The sequence below is a fragment of the Schistocerca gregaria genome, chromosome 5 (assembly GCF_023897955.1).
Source record: "Schistocerca gregaria isolate iqSchGreg1 chromosome 5, iqSchGreg1.2, whole genome shotgun sequence".
Classification (NCBI taxonomy): domain Eukaryota; kingdom Metazoa; phylum Arthropoda; class Insecta; order Orthoptera; family Acrididae; genus Schistocerca; species Schistocerca gregaria.
Window position 1 is genome coordinate 205356893 of NC_064924.1, and position 16750 is coordinate 205373642.

The 16750-nt window shown below is 45.0% G+C and overlaps 1 non-coding gene across 1 annotated transcript; it reads left to right on the top strand.

The window, feature by feature from the left end:
• The first annotated feature begins 15694 nt into the window (after positions 1-15694).
• Trnas-uga (transfer RNA serine (anticodon UGA)) lies at positions 15695-15769 on the top strand. The gene has a single exon. It is a non-coding gene; the product is annotated as a tRNA-Ser (tRNA).
• Positions 15770-16750: the final 981 nt, after the last annotated feature.

Here is a 16750-nt window from a genome sequence, read left to right on the forward strand (position 1 = left end):
GTGAGCTAATATGGTGCAGATTTCCTGATCACAAGCATTTATGAAAGGTTACATTATATATATTTTCGGTTTATTGAAAAGTATACATCATACTTCAAATCAGATGAACTGAATATAATGAGAACGTACTTTTCCGCCGATTGTGAGTTTAGTCAGCCAATCAAAAAGAAGAATTTGGGTATGAGTATGCAAATTCACATCAGTTTCAAAGGTGATAATGACTGCAAGTAAAGTTTAAAATAATCTGTCTTATTTCTTGTCTTGTATTAACATGCAACCCAGTCAGTTATGGCCAAATACTTTAATCAAGACAGACGTTTACATGAATGCACAGGAATAGAATAATATAAAGTAGTAGTATTTGAAGTGAACTGCATTTGGTTGTATGACCATGATCTTTATATTTCAAAGTACCACAGGACCAAAGTGTCAAATGAGGTAGTAATTTACTTCTGTTTTTACATTAACATGATCGGGAATAGTAGTGACGGTTGATTACGTTTATTTCAGCTGAAGCAGTGTGTATAAAAGTACCGATTTATTTTAGTAGTAGAGGGGCTGGACACTTAGGCAAATAGTACAGAATTTATTCTGTGGTAGTATATTGTCGTTGACATCGCTGCAATTAGGATGTAAAGAGAAGGATAAATTTGGGTGGGGCGTTGGGTGGGGATATGGGAAGGGGCAGTGATGGTTTTGAACTAATAAGTCTCCGAAATTCGCCGGAATATTTATTTCTCAACTCAGTTGAAATGGCTCTGAGCACTATGGGACTTACCGTACATGGAAGAACCCTGGAGCCACTAAAAGGTGTCAGATTATATGATGGTAAGACAGAGATTTAGTAACCAGGTTTTAGATTGTAAGACATCCAGGGGCAGATGTGGACTCTGACCACAATCTACTGTTTATGAACTGTAGATTAAAATTGAAGAAACTGCAAAAAGGTGGGAATTCAAGGACATGGGACCTGGATAAACTGAAAGAACCAGAGGTTGTACAGAGTTTCAGGGAGAGCATAAGGGAACAACTGACAGAAATGGGGGAATGAATACAGTAGAAGAAGAATGGGTAACTTTGAGAGATGACATAGTGAAGGCAGCAGACGATCAAATTGGTAAAAAGACGAGGACTAGTAGAAACCCTTGGGTAACAGAAGAAATAATAAATTTAATTGATAAAAGGAGAAAATATAAAAATGCAGTAAATGAAGCAGGCAAAAAGGAATACAAACGTCTCAAAAATGAGATCGACAGGAAGTGCTAATGGCTAAGCAGGGATGGATAGAGGACAAATGTAAGGATGTACAGGCTTATCTCGCTAGGGGTAAGATAGATAATGGGTATACGAAAATTAAAGAGACCTTTGGAGAAAAGAGAACCACTTGCATGAATGTCAAGAGCTTTGATGGAAACCCAGTTCTTAGCAAAGAAGGGAAAGCAGAAAAGTGGAAGGAGTATATAGAGGATCTACACAAGGGCGATGCACTTGAGGACAATATTACGGAAATGGAAGAGGATGTAGATGAAGATGAAATGGGAGATATGATATTGCGTGAAGAGTTTGACAGAGCACTGCGCGAATTCCTTACAGACGAATGGAAAAACTGATAGAAGCCGACCTCGGGAAAGATCAGTTTGGATTCCGTAGAAATGTTACAACACGTGAGGCAATACTGACCCTACGACTTATCTTAGAAAATAAACTAAGGAAAGGGAAACCTACGCTTCTAGCTTTTGTAGACTTAGAGAAGGGTTTTGACAATGTTGATTGGCATACTCTCTTTCAAAGTCTGAAAGTGGCATGGGTAAAATACAAGGAGCGAAAGGCTATTTACAATTTGTACAGAAAGCAGATGGCAGTTGTAAGAGTCGAGGGGCATGAAAGAGAAGCAGTGGTTGGGAAGGGAGTAAGACAGGGTTGTAGCCTATCCCCGATATTATTCAATCTGTATATTTAGCAAGCAATAAAAGAAACAAATGGAAAGTTCGGAGTAGGAATTAAAATCCATGGAGAAGAAATAAAAACTTTGAGGTTCGCCGATGACATTGCAATTCTGTCAGAGTCAGCAAAGGACTTGGAAGAGCAGTTGAACGGAATGGACAGTGTCTTGAAAGGAGGGTATAAGATGAACATCATTAAAAGCAAAACTAGGATAATGGATTGCAGTCAAATGAAGTCGGGTGATGCTGAGGGAATTAGATCAGGAAATGAGACACTTAAAGTGGCAAAGGACTTTTGCTATTTGGGGAGCAAAATAACTGATGTTCGAAGTAAAGAGGATATAAAATGTAGACTGGCAATGGCAAGGAAAGCGTTCTGAAGAAGAAAAATTTGTTAACATCGAGTATAGATTTAAGTGTCAGGAAGTGGTTCCTGAAAGGATTTATATGGAGTGTAGCCATGTATGGATGTGAAAAGTGGTCGATAAGTAGTTTAGACAAGAAGAGAATAGAAGCTTTCGAAAAGTGGTGCTACAGAAGAATGCTGAAGATTAGATGGGTGGATCACATAACTAATGAGGAAGTATTGAATATGATTGGGGAGAAGATAAGTTTGTGGCACAACTTGACTAGAAGAATGGATCGGTTGGTAGGACATGTTCTGAGACATCGAGGGATCACCAATTTAGTATTGGAGGGCAGCGTGGAGGGTAAAACTCGTAGAGGGAGACCAAGAGATGAATACACTAAGCAGATTCAGAAAGATGTAGGCGGCAGTAGGTACTGGGAGATGAAGAAGCTTGCACACGGTAGAGTAGCATGGAGAGCTGCATCAAACCAGTCTCAGGACTGAAGACCACAACAACAACAACAACAACAACTGAGGTCATCAGTCCACTAGAACATAGAACTTCTTAAAACTAACCAACCTAAAGACATCACAAACATCCATGCCCGAGGCAGGATTCGGACGTGCGACCGTAGCGGTGGCGCGGTTCCAGACTGAAGCGCCTGTAACCGCTCGGCCATATAGGCCGGCTCTCTATTCAGTCTGGTCATTGTCTTGCCATCCCTACCTCCGCTAGCAAGTTCACTGGATCTGTCCCCAACTGAGAACGTTTGGAGCATTATGGGTAGCGCTCTCCACCCATCTTGGGATTCTGACGATCTAAAACTCCAATTGGACACAATCTCGCAAGATGTACCTCAGAACGACGTCTAACAACCCTATCGATTAATGCCAAGGTCAATAAGTGCTTGCATAAGGACCAGAGGTGGACCAGTACGCTTCTGACTTCCTCAATTTGTGAAGCTCTTTTTCTTCAGTAAATGATCAAATGAGTCTGTAATTGTAATCATTTGTTTTTCTGTACATGTACGTCATATCTACATATCTCCTTTCCATTCGGTTACGTTCCTCATGGTGAAGTGTAAAATTTTTTTCATGTTCTTTTTTTTACTGTATTATAGAACAGTTACAGGTGTGGAATGTTAAATATTTACAAAAGCTGCACAAAAAAAACTCACTTCAGACAACTTCAGAAAGGGCAGAAAATGTCGGAAAATACTTATAGCGATCTCTAGTGCGAATTCCTGGATGTGGTTCGAAGAATGAGTAACAAGACCGAAGCACCGAACAAACTAAATTATGTATTCGTAGGTACACTGTTCTGTAGATGCAACACTCAGTTCAAATGGTGCAAATGGCTCTGAGCACTTTAGGACTTAACTTTTCAGGCCATCAGTCCGCTAAAACTTAGAACTACTTAAACCTAACTAACATAAGGACATCACACACATCCATGCCCGAGGCAGGATTCGAACCTGCGACCGGACCGGCCGCTCGGTTTCAGACCCCCGCTAGCGCAGAGAACCGTTTAGACACTCCGTCCGGCTGTGACACTCAGTCCCTACTAGTGTGTAGCGTTCTAAGATTAACAGTTCACACATGTGAGAAACATTTATCTTTTCCAGATGACGGGCGTAGGATGGTTAACGCTGGGCATCCTTCAGGACGTGCGCGAGTGCCGTACGTCCCCCCGACGGGCGCCACGTGTCCGCCAGCCCTGGGCAACCCGCACAGGCCGGGCAGCCGTGTCGCTGGGGGCGCGGCGAGCGTTTCCATTAGTTGCCGCGGCTTCCTCTGCCGTAACGTCGTTACCCCGCTAACCGAGTTACAAACACGCACGTCTCGATCTCCATTACGGTTCGCTGGTGGCTGGTCCACCTCTCCCCCTCCCCCCGTCCCCCCTCCTCAGAAGCTACCGCTTCCGAACACCAGAACTTCTCTGACGCCGCACCGCAGGACCATCGCGTGTGAAATAGCGGCGGGACACGGACACCTAACGTGCGCGAGCCGTCAGGTTTCGCGACTGGATACATTAGTACAACTTCATAATTAAATATACAGTACTGAAATTGCATTTTTCAAGCAAAAAAATATTTTGCACTTAAACTGTAGCAAAGGAATGCAGTAGCATCTATCATCGCATTCCATTTGCCATCAGCGACATCTGTTGCTTTGAAATGAACGTTAAGAAGTTAATATCTGATAAAACTACCCATATTGCCACTAGATACGCCTGCATGTTCTTCTCCTGAAGTTGGGTGAGAATATAGATAATATTCACTGACAGAATGTACCTCTAAATTTGTTGAATACCATTGTATCACAATAAAATATGAACGAAGAATTATTGACTGTAAACCAGGGTCTAAAACAAGGATGTCGTCTCTTGCCTATCATTTTTATATACATATTTGCTGAGTCTGAGAAGACTGGAATTCTAAAGACAGACCGGGAAACAAATTTATTATCACTAATTTAATTGCAGACGACAACGTCCTGCTGGCAGACACTGAAAGCGCTGTGCAAGAAAATGTGTTTATACTGAATACTTACATACGTAAATGTAACCCAAGTAATGGCAGCGGAAGGGAAACAAGTAAGAAAAACCAAAATAACTATAGACAATGGAACAAAGAAGAGATGATTTCGTTATAACATCTACAGATATCAATCCGTAGTCAGATATATAAAGTTACAGTTGTTGCATAAGTGTGCATTTTCGCAGAATTACGAGGAAACAGATAATGCTAATTTTGTATCTCGCCTGGAAGGCGGCACATGGGTCTGCTCCTGAGATGTGTAACATAGGCCGAAGGAAGGAAGCGAGTAGGAGCAGGTGAAGTAAAACACGTCGTTACTGCGTGTCAAATTATAGATGTTTTACTATAGGCAAAAACAAGTTAATAAATGGTTACATAACTTTGCAACGATGAGCAAAGCCTTAGAACCATCGTCAGTAGTACATAGTCTCAATAGCAAGCCAACACCCTCTGAGGTTGAGGCGATGTTTCCAGGCCGTGTGCTCTTTATGAAATGGGCAGAATCTGGAGCAGAGTTCTTAGAGCTCTCCCGCTTCGGCTAGAGTGCGCTGTCGTCGGTGTCTGTCGTAGTACCAACCTAGCGGAGCGCACCTACGTTGTGGCATCGTAGCTATCGATACCACGCTAAGACTATGTTTGCTCTTGTGTATGGTATTGAAAACTGCATTCTAAGAAAAAGAGAGAAATGAATAATGAGAAGCAGCCTAGATTCGGTTTCTGATGTTACTGCTTGATCTAACATTAAGAAACAGAATGTAAAGTGAAGAATAATGTAGGCAAAGAGGAAAAAAATTGACACACATGCTTGGAATGACATGGGGTTTTATTAGAACAAAAAAAAAAAACATCCCATATTGCTAGACGCGTGAATGATCTCTTGCGTGCGTCGTTTGATGATGATCGTGTGCTCAGCCGCCACTTTCGTCACGCTTGGCCTCCCAGGCCCCCACACCTCAGTCCATGAAATTATTGGCTTTGGGGTTACCTGAAGTCGCAAGTGTGTCGTGATTGACCTACATCTCTAGCGATGCTGAAAGACAATATCCGACGCCAATGCCTCACGATAATTCTAGACATGCTTTACAGTACTGTCCACAACAGTATTCCTCGAGGAATTCCTTGAGGAATGATGGTGGCCATAGTGAGCATTTCCTGTAAAGAAGATCATCTTTGCTTTGTCTTACATTGTTATGCTAATTATTGCTATTCTGATCAGAAGAAGCGCCATCTGTGGTACATTTTTTGAACGTTTGTATTTTTTTAGTTCTAGTAAAACCCCATGTCATTCCAAGCATGTGTGACAATTTGTACCTCTCTATCTACATTATTCGTGATTTATTTAGTTTTCAAATTTATACTGACTTTTTGATAACCCGGTATGACAGAAAATAAACGTGGAAACATCGTGTTATAAGAGATTAAGGAACATAAAAATATGGTATGACAACATCAAAGGGACATCATATGAGCACACACCATGGGGCGCATTACATTTTAACCAAATTTCAAGACGCGCTATAGGATGATCAATGACGAGATACAGTCAAGATACACTCCTTGAAATTTAAGAATGAGTACAAGAATATGAAGATCTTGTGAAATTTAAGAAGACATGAAAGGAATGGGGTGTGCGAGAAAGATACACGTAAAAAGAGAAGCAAGGGTCTGTCTTGTAGGCGTCAGCAATTCGATATCTAACTGCAGACAGACAATTTCCGGCAGCATAATTGCGTATATCATACGGCACTTTACGCCTAAAGGGCGAAGCTGCTATATCTGTACTAGAGGCTCTTAACATTCCTCTAATTTAGTGTGAGACGGTCTCCAACATGGTGGTCCATTATACCAGACACTGGCTACATAACGTAGATGTTGCCTGATAAGTACTTCCAAAAGTTAATGCCAGCCAGCATGCGTGATACTGCTGAGGGCTTTCCAAACACTAGGTCCTAGCAAGAACGCTACATTACCTAATGACTAGCACCAGTTTCCATTGACATCCTAAATGAACGTTTCTACGAGAGGTTAGATCGCTTTTAAAGCGAGTTTTGAGGGAACCTTACCGACGTCTTGTACTGTCATTACACAACTAGTCGTAACCTTCAAGCAGCTCTCAGCAGAGCTATCCTTGAACTCATGGTATACTTCTTGCAGAGGAATGCATGTAATGGTCATGGACTTGTTAGTGAAAATTAATAATTACTGAATTTAATTACGGACGAAGGATAAGTTCACAAAAATTAATTTCATCCATAACAATTTTGCATGTGAGGAATAACATTTTCACATCTTCGCCTCTTTCGTCTTCGGAAAACGTGCAAATTTTATCACTTATTGGTTTGCTAACTTTCGTGTTAACCAGAATTAGCCTAAGTTATAACGGTACTTGAACTATCCATTTGCTAGTGAATTTCAAGCCAACTTCTCTACTCGGTGCTGAACTCTACTTCGTTAGTTAGTAATTTCTATTCCTTTAATGTTATCCGTGTACATTTTTCTAAGTCGTTTTATCATTGGCTATTTTACCTATCGACCAAAATAATAAATTTTTTCTGTCACACTGTTGACGTTGTTCTTGTTGTGATATTCAGTGCGAAACCGTGTTTCATGTAACTGCCCACACTAGTCTATACTGTGCAAGACTCGTAATTTCTGAAAGACTACTGCAGTCTATACCACTTGAACCTACGTGCTGTATTCATCCTTTGGTCTAACTCTGGAATTTTTACCTTCTACATTCCCCCCCCCCCCCCCCCCCCAATTACCAAACGGATGACATGTTGATCCATCAAGAAATGACTGATCACTTCTAGTGAAGTTGTTGTGCACCATTAATTTGTTTCCCTCCTCCAATTTTGTTTTTCACCAATCTTTTGAGTGCTTTGATGTGGCCTGCCACGAATTCCCCTACTGTGCTAACCTCTTCATTTCAGAGTATCACTTGCAAACTACGACCTCAATTATCTGCTTGATGTATTTCAATCTCTGTCTTCCTCTACAGCTTTTGCCCTCTACAGCTCTCTCTAGTACCATGGAAGCGATTCCCTCATGTCTTAGTCGGCCGCTGTGGTCGAGCGGTTCTAGGTGCTTCATTCCGGTAGCGTGCGGCTGCTACGGTCGCAGATTCGAATCCTGCCTCGGGAATGGATGTGTGGGATGTTCTTAGGTTAGTTAGGTTTAAGTAGTTCTAAGTCTAGGGGACTGATGACCTTAGATGTTAACTCCCATAGTGCTTGAAGCCATTTGTACCCTCATGTCTGAACAGGTGTCCTATCATCCAGCCTCTTGTCCTTATCAGTGTTTCCCACATGTTTCTTTCCTCTCCGATTCTGTGCGGAACCCCCTCATTCCTTGCCTTTTCAGTCCACCTAATGTTCAACACTCCTCTGTAGCATCATATCTCAAATGCTTCGATAATCTTATGTTCCGGTTTTTCCACAGTCCATATTTCACTATTATACAATGCTGTGCTCCAGACGGACACTCTCAGGAATGTCTTCTTCAAATTAAGGGCGATATTTGATATTAGTAGACGTATATTGGCCAGGAATGCCCTTTTTGCCATGGCTAGTCAGCTTTTGATGTCCTCCTTGCTCCGTCCGTCATTGGTTATTTTACTGCCTAGGTGGCAGAATTCCTTAATTTAATCTACTTTGTGGCCATCAATACTGATGTTAAACTTCTCTCTGTTCTCATTTCTACTACTTCTCATTACCTTCATTTTCCTTCGAATTACTCTCAGTCTATATCTGTACTCATTAGATTGTTCATTCCAATCAGAAGATCGCGTAATTCTTCTTCACTTTCACTCAGGATAGCAATGTCATCAGCGAATCGTATCGTTGATCTCCTTTCACCCTGAATTTCAGTTCAAGTCTAGAACCTTTCTCTTATTTCCATCACTGCTTCCTCCATGAACAGATTGAAGAATAGGGGCGAAAGGCTACATCATAGTCTTACACCCTTTTTTTTAATATTTCCTCTTCGCTCTTGTACATATTGTATATTATACCTTTTTAACTATAGTTTACCCCTACGTTTATCTGAATTTCGAAAAACTTTGCAACATTTTACATTATTGAACGCTTTTTCCATGTCGACAAATCAGATGAACGTGTCTCGATTTTTTTTCAGTAGTTTTTGCTGCTATGATTAACCGCAACGTCAGAATTACCTCTCGCATGCCTTTACCTTTCCTAAAGCCAAACTGGTGGTCATATAGCGCAACCTCGATTTTCTTTTCTATTCTTCTGCATATTATTCTTGTAGGTAACTTGGATGCATGAGCTGTTAAGTTGATTGTGCGATAATTCTCGCACTTGTCAACTCTTGCCGTCCTCGGGATTGTGTGAACTACGCTTTTCCGAAAGTCAGATGCTATGCCGCCAGGCTCAGACATTCTACACACCAAAGTGAATAGTGGTTTTGTTATCACTTCTCCCAGTGACTTTAGACATTGTGACGGAATGTTATCTATCCCTTCAGAATTATCTCATCTTAAGTCAACCAAAACTCTTTTAAATTCTGATTCTAATTTTGGATACCCTACCTCTTCTATATTTATTCTTGTTTCTTCTTCTATCACATCAGAGACATCCTCCCCTTCATAGAGACTTTCAAAGTATTCTTCCCATCTATCTTCACTCTCCGTTGCCCTCTCAATTTTATCACCCTCACTTTAAATGTCACCGAAATTGGTTTTGACCTTCCTGTCTGCTGTGTCTGTCCTTGAGATAATCATTTTTTTTTTTATGTCTTCACATATTTCCTGCAGCCATTTCCACTTAGCTTCCCTGCACTTCATATTTATTTCATTCATCAGCGACTTGTATTTCTGTAATCCTGAGTTTCCCAGAACATTATTGTACTTCATCTATTTATATATCAACTGAAGTATTTCTTCTGTTACCCGATGGCTCTTTTTAGAGATGACCATTCATCTTCAGCTGTACTGCTTACTGACTTATTTCTTATTGTTGTATCTATAGTCTTAAAGACTTCAAGCGTATCTCGTCATTCCTTGGTACTTCCGTATCCCATTTCTTCGGGCGTCGATTCTTTTTGACTAATGTCTTAAACTACAGCCTATTCTTTGTCACTACTATACTGTAATCTGAGTGTATTTGATACTGCGCACTTGCCCGCGAAAGGCAAAGGTCCCGAGTTCGAGTCTCGGTCGGGCACACAGTTTTAATCTGTCAGGAAGTTTCATATCAGCGCACACTCCGCTGCAGAGTGAAAATCTCATTCTGGAAACATCCCCCAGGCTGTGGCTAAGCCATGTCTCCGCAATATCCTTTCTTTCAGGAGTGCTAGTTGTGCAAGGTTCGCAGAAGAGCTTCTGTAAAGTTTGGAAAGTAGGAGACGGATACTGGCAGAAGTAAAGCTGTGAGTACCGGACGTGAGTCGTGCTTCAGTAGCTCAGTTGGCAGTCGCCTTTCGGCACGCTAGCGGCACGGACGTCTTGTTTACGTCCTCGCCGCGCAGCTCGCTCGCGGAGTTGTTTACGTGATTCTGCCGTCTTAGCGCGCTATATTTCATTCGACAGAGAATGGCTTATGCCCACCGAAAATCGACACTGAAGATTAGCTGTGCACCTGAATATGCCCGACCAAAAGCACTGGAAATCGAACAGTTTATCAGAGATGAAGTCAAGATTGACTGCAACGATCTTGTTGGCATCCACCTTTCTATAGTGAGCAGTGTGGTATACGTGAAATTGGTCAACGAAGACATATGTGAAAAAATTCTAGATGCAACTCGAAGTGGTCTTAAGTTCCGTCACTCTGATGGACACATTGGTGACGTAACTGTGGAACATGCGGGACTTGGACTGCGCACGATACGTGTTTTTGAACTCCCTTTCGAGGTGCCTTCAGAGGTAGTGGTATCTGCATTCCATCCATATGGAAAAGTGATTAGCCACACAGCTGAGAAGTGGGTTCAGTTCACTACATACCCGGTTCTCAATGGAGTACGGCAGATCCGCATAGAACTAACCAAACATGTGCCGTCCTACTTATATATTGGTGGCTGCCGTGCAATTATTATTTATGATGGACAGCCGAAGACATGCTCGGGATGTGGCAAAGAAAGACACCTCCGTTCCAGCTGTCTGCAGCGCAGAATCACACAGTTACCGCCTGGGGACCTGCCGGCCACGACCGCTCCGACGTCGCTACCGCTGACGTTTGTCGAAGCTCTCCATAGCGACCCCCGACCGCGAACACCACTGGCTCCTACTACTGGTACATCGTCGTCTCCGGTACTGCCTCAGGCTGTTGCGGACGGACCGACGCCCTTGCCTCCTCCTCCCGACGTGTGCAGTGGTGAGCAATCTCAAGGACAGGGGATGGCCCTTGACTCCATGATTGTGCCTACCGATGCTTTTGTGCCTGAACATCCGGATCCCCAGGCGTCTTCGGACACTGAAGATCACGTGCGCAAGCAACGGTCGCCGAAGAGACGTCGGAAACGGCGGATCGCCCCGTCTGACACCTGCAGGACGCAGTCTCAAGACGATGAAGATCAAAATTATCAAGTTGTTCCCCCGAAGGACGAATCCGTGGTGGAAGCACCAACTTGCACTCCGTCGGACGTACAACCATCCTTGCATGCACCAGGCGCTGTACCTATGGACGTTGAACAACAGCTGAGCCAGGACAACTCTTCCACCACCGACGTGACACTGCCTTCGGACTCTGCTGGTACTCCACTGGACGCACACCATCCACGCACCCTTGCGTGGTCTGACGATGTAGCCGACGAAACACCAACTAGTGAGACAGCCGCGAATGCCGCTGCTCCAGCCCACGACTCCTAATCGACAGGGTTACAGGATGGGGATGTGCAGCCTACTGGGACAACATTCTTGTTCGCTGCTGCTCTTCGTGCCTCCATGAGCGTCCCTGTAGTCCCAATTCTACGACAAGCTTACAGGATTGGCTCCATCAATGTCAACACCATTGGCACACCTGTCAAACTACAATTGCTCCGTGATATGTTGAGGGCGTCGGACCTAGATGTTGCCCTTTTGCAGGAAGTTCGCCTGGCGACGTTTCCTAATGTCTATGGCTATGTTTCCTACCTCACGCCGTGTGCCGACGGTGGCAGTGGGACAGCTATTCTTTTAAAGGAAGGCATTGATGTAGATGACGTGATTTACCTACCATCAGCTAGGGGTCTTGCTGTGACTTTCCACGGTGTTCGAGTCATCAATGTTTACGCTCCCTCGGGCACGGCCAAGCGACGGTCGCGATTCTATTCAGAACAGATCGCTTCTTTGTTTGTCGGACGCTACGACCACATTGTTCTTGGCGGCGACTTCAATTGTGTGTTATCCCAAAAGGACCAACATCCCCATTTCACCACATGCCAGGAACTCAAGCTGCTTGTGCATGAACTGAAACTCACCGATACTTGGGACCGCGTGCATGGCGATCGGCCTGGGTATACGTACGTCACCAGCCATTCAGCAAGTCGTCTTGACCGTGTCTACGTGTCCCCAGGACTCGTAACTGCCACGCTTGACTCTGAGTTATGGCCTACCGCCTTTTCCGACCATATCGCCTACATTTGCACTGTTTCGCTCCAGAGGCAGAAGGTGTGGCGCGGTCGAGGCCTGTGGAAGCTGAATGTGGCCCATCTCAAGGATCCGGAATGTAGGCAGGTCGTAGAGACGACGTGGAACAACTGTGTGAGACGCCTTGCAGCGTATCCTTCAACACTTCGGTGGTGGATCGACTGCGCCAAGCCTGCTTTATGTCGTTCTATGATGAATTACGGTCGCGATAAAATGTTATGGCACCGACATACCATGGAATACTATTTCACAATTCTCCGGGAACTCTCAAACCTTGCCCCCTCAGTTCAACGACAGGTTGAAATTCAACGTATTAAGGCGAAGATAATTTCTCTTATGCGTCACCGCCTTGAAGGCACAGTAGTACGCGCAAGATGTCACGAATGTGTACCAGGAGAGCTCCCGTCCATGCATCATGTTATCCGAGAGAAGCAGCGGTGTCGTAGAAAGTTGATCAACGCCCTCGACATGCCAGATGGTCGTCGATTGACGTCCCAGAATGACATCGTAAGAGCCTTTGTGGATCACTACAACGAGCTCTATGCAGCAGAGGACCGGAACGTGGCGGTAATGTCTGATGTCCTCCGTTCCTTGACAGATACCCTGGACGAGTCTGCTGCGGAGATTCTCACGGCTACAATTACGGCTGATGACGTCGCCGATGCTCTTCATAAGGGTGCGGCAAACAAAGCCCCAGGTCCAGATGGGTTCCCGCTGGAGTTTTACCACACATTTCATGACATCATGGGCTCACGCTGGACTGCGATGTATGAAGAACTGATGAACCCTGACTTTCCTCTCCCACCCGAATTCGTAGAAGGCTTGCTTATCCCGATCCCCAAGCCATCGGGAGGTCGAGGAGTGGAACATTATCGGCCGCTGACCATGTTAAATCGTGACTTCAAGATTTTTACCCGGATTCTTGGCGCTCGCATTAGGCGCGTCGTCCCTCAAGTTATCTCTCTGGATCAAACGTGCTTTGGAGGTGATAGTAACATTCAGACGGCACTCAGCGATTACCGTGACGTTATAGCCCTGACCATGACATGTCGCAGTCGTGGTGCCTTAGTGACAGTGGACTTCGACCACGCCTTTGATAGAGTGAGTCATGACTTTCTCGAAAACGTACTCCGACGGATGGCCTTTCCCCACATGTTTATACACCTCGTCTTGCGGCTTCTCCGAGGTGCCACGTCGCGGGTGCTGGTCAATGGCCGTGTGGCGGGCCCTATTAACGTCATGCGGTCGGTCCGTCAAGGATGTCCGCTGTCGATGCTGCTTTTCGCCATTGCCCTTGAGCCACTATTACACGGTTTGAGGAGCCGGTTGACAGGCATAACAATGAGGGGGACTTCTTTCATCTGCCGCGCCTATGCAGATGACTTGGTGTTCTTGGTTCTATCGGAGGATGAAGTGCGAGAGGCACTGGCGTGGATCAACCAGTACGGGGCTGCTACGGGCAGCCGTGTGAACCTGACGAAATCTAGTGCTATGTCCGTCGGTAGAGGCCTTCCAGCTGAGAGTGTGGCACCATTGCCATTAGTGGACAGGCTCAAATGTTTGGGGATCACCTTCACGCGTGATATACAGCGCACGATCTCATTTAACTACAAACGCCTGCTTCAAGCTATCCGCACGAACGTTCGTGGCAACCTCCTGAGAGCATTGGACATGTTACAAAGGGTGGATTTTGTTAACACTCATCTAGTCTCGCGACTACCCCATTTAGCACAGATTTTACCGATGCCAAAGGCAATGGCACACAGACTTCAGGCGGCGTTCGGCTACTTTGTTAGCGCGGGTCTTATCTTCAAAGTCCGCTACGACACGCTGACACTTCCTCCTCGAGATGGCGGCCTCGGCCTTGTCAACGTCCGAGCGAGAGCAGCTGCCCTTTATGTAAGTACGATGGTTAAATCGTGGATCCGCCGCCGAAACGGATTATCGGGAAGCCTGATTGATGAAGTGGCCCCTCCCTCTCGAGTGGCACCCGTTGCAGTAGCCCATATTTCTTCCCCTCTCTCACATATCCGGACCTTTTTCATCGAATACAGTTATGTCCACGCCGACTTGCCTAGTACCAGACCCCCTATGGCACGTGATGTTTACCGAATCATGATGAGAAATCACACTCGGAATGTTGTGGAAAGGCGATATCCTACGATCGCATGGCCCGTGGTATGGCGTTCTGTACACCATATATACCTAGACACGAGCGCACGTGCGACCTGGTATTTGGTCGTTAATGGAAAATACATGACACAACTTCGTCTACATGCCATAAAAATGACAGATTCGCCGCTGTGTCCTCGCTGTCAAACGCTTGATACGGACGAACATCGACTGATGTGTGGATCTTCTGCAGAGGTGTGGCAGCTGATTCAGAAGATGCTTGCCTTTCTTCTACGTACGGCTCCCCATGCCATTACACCGAAATCTCTTCTGTTCCCAGATGAGACATACTTCCCAAGTACGAAGACCAACGCTGTGATCTGGATAAAAGGTCTCTCGATCTCTTATTTGTTCCATGAAGGTGATAAGAGTGTTCTTGATTTTTGGACATTCCTGCAAGATCGCTTTACTTTTCTCATGCACCATCCGCGATACCGTCAGTACTATGCCAACTTTTTGGGTAGTGCCTTCTTCGATCCCCCCTGCAGCTGGGGTGTCCCAGGTATGAGAAGATGACTTCAATGATAGTGTGTAATACCAGGACTCAGTCCCATGTACCGGAAAATGCAATATTCTTCGTGAAGACGTGCCTGGAACATGCCTGACTGCCTTGGGATTCCGTGTGCGTCTACCCACAAGTTGGCGGGACGCGGATGCTGCTTTGTCTGTTCTGCCAGGAGGGCGTTTTCTTTAATTCTTATAATTCCCTTTCTATTTTATATGTTACTGATGGTAATTCCACACAATTTTTTTTTTCGCCTGGAGGGCGTCATATGTGATATGAACAACTATATGTAAAATAAATAAATTAAAAAAAAAAAAAAGTTGGTAGAGCACTTGCCGGCGAAAGGCGAAGGTCTCGAGTTCGAGTCTCGGTCGGGCACACAGTTTTAATATGTCAGGAAGTTTCATATCAGCTCACACTCCGCTGCAGAGTGAAAATCTCATCCTGGAAACATCCCCCAGGCTGTGGCTAAGCCATATCTCCGCAATATCCTTCTTTCAGGAGTGCTAGTTCTGCAAGGTTCGCAGAAGAGCTTCTGTAAAGTTTGGGAGGTAGGAGACGCATACTGGCAGAAGTAAAGCTGTGAGTACCGGACGTGAGTCGTGCTTCGGTAGCTCAGTTGGTAGAGCACTTGCCCTTGAAAGGCAAAGGTGCCGAGTTCGAGTCTCGGTCGGGCACACAGTTTTAATCTGTCAGGAAGTTTCATATCAGCGCACACTCCGCTGCAGAGTGAAAATCTCATTCTGGAAACATCCCCCAGGCTGTGGCTAAGCCATGTCTCCGCAATATCCTTTCTTTCAGGAGTGCTAGTTGTGCAAGGTTCGCAGAAGAGCTTCTGTAAAGTTTGGGAGGTAGGAGACGGATACTGGCAGAAGTAAAGCTGTGAGTACCGGACGTGAGTCGTGCTTCGGTAGCTCAGTTGATCAGTCGTGTTCCGGCACTCGGCCAGTGCACATCGCGCGGTGACGGGCGGTAGCGCGGGCCAGTGTTTACGTCGCGAGCAGTGCTGAGATGGAGAGCTGAGCAGCGTGTGCGAGCGCTGTTAACGTTTGTTTCTGTATAACTGTTGTAAGTAAGATGTCGACAATTAACAGAGCGAACAGCGTTCATTGTGTTTTCGATCGCGCTGCCTTGCGACCGACGGCGTTTGAAATTCATGAGTGGATCTTTGAGGATTTGAAATTGCCTGAAGATATAGTCGACGCATTCCAGTTGGACTTTGTGCAGTACTCGTTATTTATCAAATTTATTTCGAGTGACACTTACGAGAAATTCGCTGAGGAGCATGTTGGTGTGAGACCATTCCGTCATAATGATGGCAGTATTAGTAATGTCCAAATCGTGCCTTCGGGATACGGAGTAAGAACCGTCAGGGTATTTAATGTGCCACCTGAGTGCCCTAATGATCTGATTGCACGTTCTCTGTCACTGTACGGCGCTGTTTTGTCAGTTACAAATGAAAAATGGTCGAGTGCCTATCGCTACCAAGTTAACAGCGGGGTGCGCAGTGTACGTGTAGATTTGAAAAAGCATATACCTTCGTATGTTGCCATTGGCGGCTGTCGTGCACAGGTAACTTACATTGGTCAACCCCCTACCTGTTCGATCTGCCATTCAACTGAACATCTGCGGATGAACTGTACACGTAGACGTCCATTT